The following is an 11608-nucleotide window of genomic DNA, read 5'->3' on the forward strand; positions in this document are numbered from 1 at the left end:
AGGAGGAGATGAATGGTGAGATGAAGATGGAGAATATGAAAGAACAAGGTTGGAACACTGAAATAGAAAGGGGAACAATGACTTCAGATTTGGCCTTAAAAGAGCCAGTGGTGAGACTTGCCAATCAGCTGAAATTTTGTCAGTTCTGGACTTATGTACGTTATATATGTTTGATTCTATCGTATAGTTGTGGACAAGTTGCTCAAGCACAAAGAGACCAGGTAGCATTCATAAAGCCACAAATGTGAGGGGGAGGGGGAATATAAACAGCATCACAGGCCACCTGGCTGCCAGACTTACGTTTCAAAGGCACTCGCAGAGACCTAGAACTATTGCAGAGGGGCGGCCTCAAGTACAGCTGCCTTCACATCATTGCCAGAAAGGGCTCCTCAAACTATATGCATCCTTCTTTTAAACCAATTCCTCCAAAGAGTATAACTTACTCCCTTAATTTTTACTATCAATATTGATGGTGAGTAATTTGAAGTTTCCTTTAAGGAAGACATATAATATCAGGCATGGAGACACAAAGATTAATAAGCCACCTCGAACTCTCCAATTTTAAACACCTTCTGTGATTCAAGTGTTTCCATCAATGGACACCATGTGTCCATCAATGGACACCCCAAAGAGACCAGATTCTCCACACTTACTTTGGTCTCAGTGTTCTCCAAACTACCCTTCACACAAGGTTAGCTCCAATATGCAATTTTTCTTTGCTGTATATTAAAATCCTTTCCTTATTATTTCTTACATTTTCATTTCTCTCTTCTGCCACTTTTTCACATTAGCCTAAGACACTTATGCTTCCTAGCCATACCCCACACTCCTAATATTGTACAGTCTCTTCCTTTTGCCCATAGAGCCATTCTACACAGGACTGTCCTTACAAAATTCCATTCATACTTCAAGATTCAGGCCAAATTTCATGATTCAACTGACCTTTCTTTATACTTCCACTGATATTTAATGTGTTTACTTATCACATTATATTATAATTAGCAGTTTATATGTCTGCCTTTTCCACTACACAATGACTCCCTCAAGGAAAGGCATGGACCCTAATTCATCTTCAATGCCTCCATTTACAGTCTGGCACTTTGTAGATATTCAACAGATTTTTGTAAATGAAAGAATGTACTGTGTCAATTGATAACAACACTATTTATTGAGTTCTATAATTACCATTAGAAATATTCTTCATGATTTAATTAATCTCATTCTTATAACAGGCTCATGAAGTAGAAGCTATTACTATCCCATACAGCAGATAAAGAAACTGAAGAACAGAGTTAGATAAATTGCCCAAGGTCACAAAGCTAGGAAATGGAAAGGATGGGATTTGAACCCAGATGCTTTTAACCATTAGGCATTATACTGACTGAAGATTAGGGGTCAGTAACCTTTTCTCTTACAGGGCCACATAGTAAATAGTTTTGATTGTGGCCTGAACATAACTAGTCAACTTTACAATTGTAGCAGGAAAGCAGCTAGAGACAATATGTAAATGAATGAGTATGGCTGTATTTTGATAAAATTTTATTTACAAAAGTGGACAATGACCTGATTTGACCTAAGACACATGGTTTCCTGGAACTTTAGTGTAGACTCTGTCTTATATATCCCAATATTGTGCACATTCAAGTACTTTAGTATTAAAAATAGGCCCATGGGGTAAAGCATGGAAAAGTAAGAGGCATTCCTTATTAGCAGCAGAGGAGAAATGATTGCTGGGACAGCTGAAGAATGGCAGTGGTCATAGTAGGCTATGATACTGCTGGTTAGGCTTATTTCAGGGTGTTAAATTAATCTGTTATAGTGGCTAAGACTATCCTGGAATTCTTTATAACATGGTTGCAGTGGCTGCTGATACTGCTCTTAGCAAATCAAACCCCATCTTTTCCATCAATACCACAGTAAAGATCTTTCCTGAAATTTCGTCTTGGGTTTAGTGGTTGGTGTGGTTAAGGAGAGGGCTCCAGAATGACTGTGCTGCCCAGCATTTGATGGCCATGTGCCTAGAAGATCAATTAGAATGGTTGCCAAGAAAATGTCTCAATCTATTTTCTATCCACTCAGCAAAGACTTCTCTGGATGCTATCATGAGTCATGCCACATGCAAACCTTCTGACCAGGCTGGCTGGGGCCCTAAGTCCACTGTTATAAAACAAAATAAATGTAAAATGTATGTAATAGCAGTATTGCAAGAGGTCTCCATTTGTTTGGCTTGGGAAGGGATGTGGCTGTTGGTGGTATCCCTAATATTAAATTTTCAGAACCCAGAGGAATCATCTCTGATATCTCTTTATAATTTTTGTGCTGCACCCACCAAAGGATCAGTGCCTTTCGCATAATGTTTGAGTGAATCTGTCCTACTTCCTAGTTTCTAGAGCTGTGCTGCCTGTTGACATTGCTCATTCTGCAGATTCTGGGCAGCCCCTGCAGGTTCTTGGTACCAAGTCCCTACCTGTCCTCTGTTGGATCCAATGGGTTTCCTTGAAGCAGCTACCACTGGATTCAAGGATTTCCATATTTATCACCTACTTGCCTCTCTGCATTTGCAGGTTTAGTTCCAGAACTGATTGAATTGATCTGTAGCACATCTTGTTCCTCCTCATTTTGTTCCAGTCTCCTTGATCAACCAACCTTGCTAGGACTTTCTGCAACCCACTTACTTGCTCTTCCAATTTGACATAACATCCATTCTAGCTGAACTCTTAGCTTTTACACTTGCTTTTCTTACTTGGCTTTTGTCTTTCCTTCTGGCTTTGATATTTTTATAACTATTGTGACACCATGCTCTCATCTCAACCTATGTCCACCCCTTCAGCAGGCTTCCCTGGGAGGGAGCAGTTTTCCATCCATCAGGTCTGGATATGAGAAAAGAACCTGTGCACACACTCTGAATTGTCCCCTCAGCCTCTTATCTTATAGGTGTGATCTAGTTCCCCTTGGCCACATGCTCCTGCATCTATACATTTTCCTGTGCTTTACAATCTTCTATGTAGATGAAGAACTCTTCAAAGGGCTTTTGTAATCATATATATTTTTTAATTTTCTGTCTAAATTCTGACCAACAACAACAAAAAAATAATCAAATAGAAGTTCACTGAATATGGGTATCCCCAAAAAAATGTATACACAAATTTTGAACAATTATAACGGCAGTGTTTATTAAAATACATTTCATTTTCAAAATTGTGTATATTTTGGGGGACCCCTTGTATTTAAGAAAACCATTGGCTCAATTTGTACAATTAATAGTTAAATATATATATATAGATAGATAGATAGATACTAAGGTGTACAGGGCAAGCTATCTTACTATTTGCTCTCAGTCACTGTTTGCCTACAGGAGATAGAAAAAAATTGGTTTTTCCTTTACATATTTTTCTGTTATAAACACAGGTAAACTGGGTTTAATGGCCCATTACAAGAGATTGTTCAGTTACTTGCTAGGACTAGTATATTATGCCAAAGTCCAAATTTTATGCCTTCAAAAATTAACGCAAATATCGATTTTCCAGATTTTATTTATTTGTTTTATTTATTTTTTACTTGTAACACAATCCAAAACAGATGAAAATATATTTGTTCTTAGTTGATTCTCAAATCATAATTATCAAATATTATATTTCTTTCTGCATTGTTCAAAGGCTGCAACAGTGATTTGAAAGAGACAAAAGATATCTAATGAACACTGCTGTTCCTCTGGGGGAAAATTCTACCCATCTAACAGCTATTTTAAGATGCTGAAGATGCATTACCACAGGCTGCAATTACTCTGTGAATCCCAATTTGAAATGAAGTCTCATCTCTCAAGGGTGTAATCCTAGGGTCCCATTTCCTTTTTCAGGCAAAGTAAACCATCTCTTTGACTATTAAGACCACTACAGGCAATCTCAGACAATCCAAATCCTCTTCATCATTAAGTAAATAAAATTATCTTTCAAAAATAGTCAGTTTGAAATTCTCAAAAATAATAACCGACAGTGATAATAAGAGCAAATCAGCCACAAATAGTCACTAATTACGGTCAAATGTTGAATAAAGATCACATTTACTAATGGAGATTCTTTAAGCATCATATCTATGTAGTACTGAAAGAAATGTTATAAATATATCTGATTGTTAGAGCTTTGAATGAGTTTTTATAAACCAATAGTGCCATGTCTTCATGCAATAGTTATTATTTACTGTGTTTGTCTTCTTCCAAAATTAATTTCCCCAATGTCTTACGGCCTTTTTCAATCAAAAAGGCAGACGCTCCAGACCTGAAATGCCCTCTCAGTTTTTTCTTCCTTATCCATGTTCTTCATCCCCTTCAAAGGATACCACAGGCGACCCTGGTCTGTCTAACCACATTACACTGATAGGCTCAGAGGGCATGTATATTCAGTGCAATCTGGAATTTTGTTGATTATGTTTCTAAGTTAAATAACAAGCTCACAGAAAATTATCTCCTTATATAAATTTCATTTTTTGTTTCTTCTGTCTCTTCAACTGTAACAAAGTTTAATCAATTTTGTTAAAGGGAAAAACTAAGCAATAGCTCTCAAAAATAATTTATTAATAATAATCACCTTGAGCCCTAGCCGGTTTGGCTCAGTGGATAGAGTGTTGGCCTGCAGACCAAAGGGTCCTGGGTTTGATTCCAGTCAAGGACACGTACCTCGGTTGCAGGCTCCTCATCGGCCTGGGCCCTGGTAGGGGCTTGTGCAGGAGGCAACCAATCGATGTGTTTCTCTCGCATCGATGTTTATCTCTGCCTTTTTCTCTTCCTTTCTCTCTGTCTTTCCTTCTCTCTTCCACTCTCCCTAAAAATCAATGAAAAAATATCCTAGAGCAAGGATTAACAATCATCATCATCATCATCATCATCATCATCTCCTGGCCCTGCTGGCACAGCTTGGTGATTTGAGGTCTACCTATGAGCCATGAGGTCATGGTTCAGTTCCCAATCATGGCACATTCCCTGGTTGTGGGCTTGATCCCTAGTTTGAGGAGTGCAGGAGGCAGTCTAATGGTGATTCCCTCTCATCATTGATGTTTCTGTCTCTTTCTCTCTCTCCCTTCCCCTCTAAAATCAATAAACCCTGCTGGCACAGCTTGGTGATTTGAGGTCTACCTATGAGCCATGAGGTCATGGTTCAGTTCCCAATCATGGCACATTCCCTGGTTGTGGGCTTGATCCCTAGTTTGAGGAGTGCAGGAGGCAGTCTAATGGTGATTCCCTCTCATCATTGATGTTTCTGTCTCTTTCTCTCTCTCCCTTCCCCTCTAAAATCAATAAAAATAAAAAAATAAAAAATCACCTTAACAAAAGTGATATAACTGACCTGCATAGAGACAGATGTTTTACCTGTGTTTTCTGATTGTGAACATTCATTCATTTGGATCTCTTCATGTTCCCTCAGCCCCTTATATCATTTCTTGAATGATAACATTATTTTTCCAGTCCCACGGCCACTACTTGAGGTCAGGTGACCATGGTCTTTCACCTGCGTTACTGCATCCTTTCAAACTGGCCTCCCAGGTCCTAGTCTTGACCCACATTCCCACCTGGTAACCCATTCTCTACACTTCAGTCCTAATAAGAACTTCAAACTCTCTAACCAATTTATTGAGCCTTTCAAGGTCTAGTCCATACTTATACTGGCAGCCTTATCACCCCTTACTTCCTGCTTATTATAGCACATGTCATGTTCTCTTCCCTGTAGGTTTGCAGACATTGTGCTTCAGTCTGCCTAACTACCTTTGCCTCTTCCCATTTCTTCGTCAAACACCCTTGAGGTTACAGCATAATTTTTAGAGACATATTTTTCTTCCGCAGTATTTTTCACATTTTATATCATACTAGTGTCCTGGTGCATGGATTTTTGCACATTGAAAGGAAATTAATTAGAAGAAATATTTTAATATCGCTATTTACCCTTTCTCTATAAAAGAAGTGTCAGAGATGAAAGAAAATTAGTAAAATGTATGTGAAAATAATATATAAATTGATTAATAAATAAGCAATAACAACAACAAAGACATGATGTAAAAATAACAAAAACATGGTATAAAAACAACATTGATAAAAACAATGACTGATAAGTTGATTAAACTTATTCTAATATCTCCCTGTATACCACATTAAGAGTAAAAACATTTTCAGAGTGCTTGGCTACTTTCCCTTATGATGAAGTATCTAGAACTTTAACTTTAATGTCACATGCTACATAGTAAATGAGGATGCAATTATCAAACATAGTTGTGGTGGTATGAGTGTTAAAGTTTTGCCTATCACTTAATTTCTCCTTTGTTCATATTCTATCAATGATGCCACTTTCTTTCAGCTTCAGAATGTCAACAAAAACAACCAAATTCACGATCAACAATGACAGATCAAAATACACGCCTGCAATTGGCACCAGCAAAACCTTTATATGTATCATGTATCGCACATGTGCGAGTCAACATTTATTTTTAAATTGCCAGTGCACATCATATGTAGTGGCCGGTCAGTCGGTTGGTCAGACAGTCAGATGGACGGATGGTCAGTCAGCCTTTTATGTATGTAGATGATTAATATTATCTTCACCACATAAGGACAGGGCTATAACTGCCTTGCACACCATTTTATAACCAGTAAATAACTTAATGTTTTCAGAATGGAATGACTGACTGATTAGTTGGGTACAAGGATGGATGGATGGACGGATGGATGGATGGATGGACGGATGGATGAATGAGTAGATATTATAATGTGTCGCGTTAGGATGGCAATTTGAGAAAAAATCAGAGACAAAGGAACTTGCAATCCCCTTGCTGGCAACAACAGTCATCCATGATCTTGCTTTCCACAGTCAACTGAAGTCTGAAAATATTAAATGAAATATTCCATAAAAAAACAAGTCATAAATTTTAAATTATGCAACATTCTGAGTAGCATGATGAAATTTCTTGAAGTCTTTCTTCCTTCCACCCAGAACATGGATCATGAATCATTCATGAATCAATCAATCAATCTCCATGCTGTACAAATGTGGAGTCACCTGCCCACTAGTCACTTAGTATCTGTCTCAGTTATCAGATCAATTGTCATGGTACCACAGCACCTGTATTCAAGTGACCCTTATTTTACTGAATAATGACCTCAAAGCACAGGAGCCTTGATGCCCACAATTCAAATAAGTCCAAGTGTCTCTTATATATTGTCAGAAGGTCATACTGCCCAAGGCATTCACCTCACTTCATGTCTTCACATAGACATTTTATTATATTACTTCATCCATTGCAATAAGGGTGAGATCAATTCAACAAGATATTTGGAGAGAGAGAGGCCATGTTTGAATAGCTTTTATTACAGTATATTGTCATAATTGTTCTATTTTATTGTTAATTATTGTTGTTAATTTCTTACTGTGACTAATTTATAATTCAAATTTTATAATACATATGTATGTATAGGACAAAACATAGCATATAGGATTTGGCACTCTCTGCAGTTTCAGGCATCCACTAAGGGTCTTGGAACAGATCTCCCATGTGTACAGGGAACTTCTATATGGATAAATGTTTGATTACTTTCCAGTTTAGGAGTTGTTCAAATCATTGGCAAACTAATATAATTCTTATATAGATATTAGTTAATATTTCCATTTATTTTAATGGCTAAGTCAAAATGGGAATAAATAGGATATATGACAACTTCACTCATTCATCAATGATGTGAGGACTTATTTGCTGAAACATATAATAGTACTGTTACAATATCTCCTCAATTTTTTGTGCTATTCCTAATGTGATGACTATAGACTTTATGCCCATTTAAGTTTAATATGCATTAACATTTTCTCTATTACTTTCTTATGTCAAGGTAATCAACAAAATAATAAATCTAATCCTGGTAGAGTAGGGTGTAGGAGGAGCATCTGTCCATTTCTGTGGTGTAAAGATTCTTATCATGACCAATAGCAGTCTTTGCTTCCTATTTTTATCTCATCACCAACCCAGCATAACAAAGGCCACTCTTTTAGCATTAACTGACATTAGAGGAAGCTCGTATAAATATTAATTAGGCACTTTCTATATATTGCTCACATTTGGTACTAACATCAATGTATCATATTGAAAGAGAAAGGAAGCACTAACGTTTCTCATTCTTATTTTTTGGACTCAACCGCTGTTAGTAAACACTATAGTAATGTAATGGCTGCAGTGGTCAGACAAGACCTGCCATCTGCAGGATTGACGTGTTCATTCCTCCAGCTACTGAAGGCACTGGTAGGCAAAGGCTCTCAGCTGAGTCTCTCTCCAGTCATTGTCCTTATCTGAACAACGCTACCTAGTCCAAGATCATTCCTCTCCCCTTATGACAGCCTGTAGGAAACAACAGGTCATTTCAGGGGCATGTGGACATAGTGCCCTTTCTTGGATTTAGGACAACTCTGTAGGGCCATTCCAGCTCTAGTGCTCTCTGGGGGATCTACTGAGGTTTCTGATGCAACTGTACTAGCCTTCAACTTTTCTCTCTGCCCAGTTCTGCTTTCTTAACTCCTCAATCAACCTATGCACACAAAACTCACCTCAAGGTCTGTTCCTTGGGGATCTCAACATATAGCAGCCCTCAATATAGTATAATGCTTATCAATGCATAAATTTTCATATAACCTCATGCCAAAGGATGTATGATATATCAAAATAAAAATCTGAAGCATAACATTAGTAAATAGAGCAGGTAATCAATTGCAGTAATATTTACAATTGATTTAATAGGCCCATCTCAGCTCTAAATTTGTGATTTTAAATGTATCTTATAAAAATAAAACTACATATTAGCTTAAATAGTAGATAGCTCTTATAACAATGGATTAGGTGTTCCAATAGGAGTATTTCAGTGTGTTGTATTTATGACAAGGCTTGCATGAGACAGAACATTCTAATCCAAATAATAGTATTATACTGAGAGTATTTAGTCATTTGCATTATTATGTAGTGTCTGGAAGTTTGAGGTGAGTGAAATTGGCCATACATATGAGAACTAGTTTAACTAACATTAACAATCATTTAAGAGTGAAAATGACCTTACTTTCTAAAAATGAAGGGCTTTCTATATAAGAAAAGGCTAATATGCAAATCCACCGAAGAGTGGAATGACCAGTCACTATGACACACACTGACCACCAGGGGGCAGACGCTCAATACAGGAGCTGCCCCCTGGTGGTCAGTGTGCTCCCGCCAAGAGAGCACCACTCAGCCAGAGCCAGGCTTATGGCTGGCGAGTGCAGCAGCAGTGGTGGGAGCCTCTCCCGCCTTCGTGGCAGCACTAAAGATGTCTGACCACATTCAGTCAGACATCCCCTGAGGGCTCCCAGACTGGGAGAGGGTGCAGGCGTGGCTGAGGTATCCCCTCTCCCCTCTGAGTGCAAGAATTTCATGCACGGGCCTCTAGTATCTAATGACCCCCAGTTAGCTAACTATCATCTTAAACAATTACACAAAGGCAGCTCCAGACACAGAAAATACTTGGCATGGATGAACAATTATCAGTCTTAGGTGAAAAGCATGTGATGTCCCATGTTTCCTTTATTTAAATAGGTTTTCAATTCCATGAAATGAAAAGACAAAGCTAGAAAGCATTCTCTTGAAATTCCATCCCAATTAGCCATATGAATGACTAAATAACCACATGCTACAAAGCAATTAAACCTATTGTATTTACACAACCACTTAACACATGGAAAAGCAGAGGACAAGTGACCCAAAACCAAATAATTTCTGCCATGACTAACGAGACATTTCAATGGCTTTGCACTCTTTGGGCATCAACTGACGGCAATTAAACATTTAGATACGTGTAGATTACTTAATTCATATTCACCCTGATCAAAAATGGTTAAAGGGAATGCATGGAAATTTTTCCAAATATGAAAAATTTTCAGGGATAAAACAAGGAAAAGGTCCAGAGGCCAGTGCAGGTGACAAATGCTTCAGAATTTTCATTATGAGACCAAATGCAAAATGTTAGTATACCAAAGTAAATTTAAGATACCATAAGAGTAATTTTAAACAAAGTCTCAATTATTTTTTTCACCCTTGGCAAATTATAAAAATATGCTCTTTCGAATTGTGCTTGACAGGTTTCTAAGTTATCTGACTGGTTTCTTTTTTTGGTTCGCAAAAACAGTTTTGTTAACCCAGTAAGTGAAGACCCAATCTCTTTGCACCCCCAAACCCCTGAAAGAATGGGTCTGGGTAAGGGAGAAACCTGGGGAGAGGGTGGAAATGCCCCCTATCTCTCAACATAGAGAACTGAAGGAAGAAAGGGGGATGGGAGCTGTGCAAATAGGTGCATATGTATGGGGGGAGAGGGGTATTATTAGACCAGGATAGCAGCCAAAGAGGGAGAGGAGAATGGAGAGGATGACGGATATGTTGAAGGCCCAGGAAAAATGAGGGGCGCTGGAGTTAGAGAGCCAAAGGATGTGGGAAGTGTGGGGCTGGAGCCCAGAAGTGGGGTCCGTTCTGAGGCGGGGTGGTGGACCCTTGACTCCCCTTTGTCATTACCTTCTTGCTCCTGAGTTTCTTCTTTCTGCTTCTCCTCCCCAGGTCCCCAGTGAGCAGGCTGCTTGCACATGGAGGTCTTCCGGGTCCGAGTGAGCCAGGGGTCCACACAGCGGCTGTGATAGGATGAGCACAAGAAAGTAAAGTAGCCTCATCTTGTCCCCATTCACATATTCATCCAAGCAGATGGTGCCGACATGCTGGTCTCCATTCTGATAGTCACATGTAGGAATCTGCTTCAGTTGCTGATTTCACTGGAGCTGTTTCTGGTGCTGGATACAAGGAACTATCATCACTGCTCCTGCCAAAATTACCAAACCAGCAACCCCTGTGAAAGGAATGAGGTTAATAGCCCAAGATGAAGCTACCATCTGGGACCAGAAGCACCTGAGGCCCTTCTGGTAGAGGAAGAGGGCACGCAGGCACTCAGAGCTCCTCTTCCCAGTAAACACAGACCAGATCTAGATCTGCTACTGGATCGCCACACCATTTATTCCACATCATGGTCAGCAGTTGGTTGTAAGTCACATGTGGACCACAGCTGCACCACACCCAGCCTTCTGAGCGTTTAGGACCTTGAGTCAAAGGCACAGTAGAATCTCTGCAGAAGTGCCATAAAGACTGACAGGTGACCTGAGTTAGGGCTGATGGGGCAATGAGCGGCAGGCATTGGCAGGGTGAGCCTCCAGGTTCAGGGCTCAGGGCTCAGGGCTCAGGGCAGGCCCTACAAAGGCTGAGAGGTCTGCAAAGTCCATGCAGGCATTGCGGTCCAAAGTCGCCCTAATGAGCCCCCCTCGCAGGAAGCAGGAAGGGTGAGGGTGCATGGCAGAGGGAGGGAGAGGAGAACTGAGGAGGCCGCTTCCCAGCAACAGGAGAAAAAGCAGAGTTCTGTGCTCTGTAGGCCCCTCCTTCAGGATCCCGGGGCCACTCACCTCCAGTGCCACTTCCCCGCCCCATAGGGGCACGGGGAAGGAACCCGACTTGGGGAGTGAAATATCCAACACATTTAGTGGAGCTGCGACTGAGACACTAAGAATTCCCTTTTCAGGGATAAAAC

At 39.6% G+C, this 11608-nt stretch overlaps 1 pseudogene; it reads right to left on the reverse strand.

Moving 5' to 3' along the window:
• Positions 1–10366: 10366 nt before the first annotated feature.
• Positions 10367–11375, reverse strand: LOC102769040 (annotated as a pseudogene).
• Positions 11376–11608: the final 233 nt, after the last annotated feature.

Source organism: Myotis davidii, unplaced genomic scaffold (genome assembly GCF_000327345.1).
Source record: "Myotis davidii unplaced genomic scaffold, ASM32734v1 scaffold143, whole genome shotgun sequence".
Lineage (NCBI taxonomy): Eukaryota > Metazoa > Chordata > Mammalia > Chiroptera > Vespertilionidae > Myotis > Myotis davidii.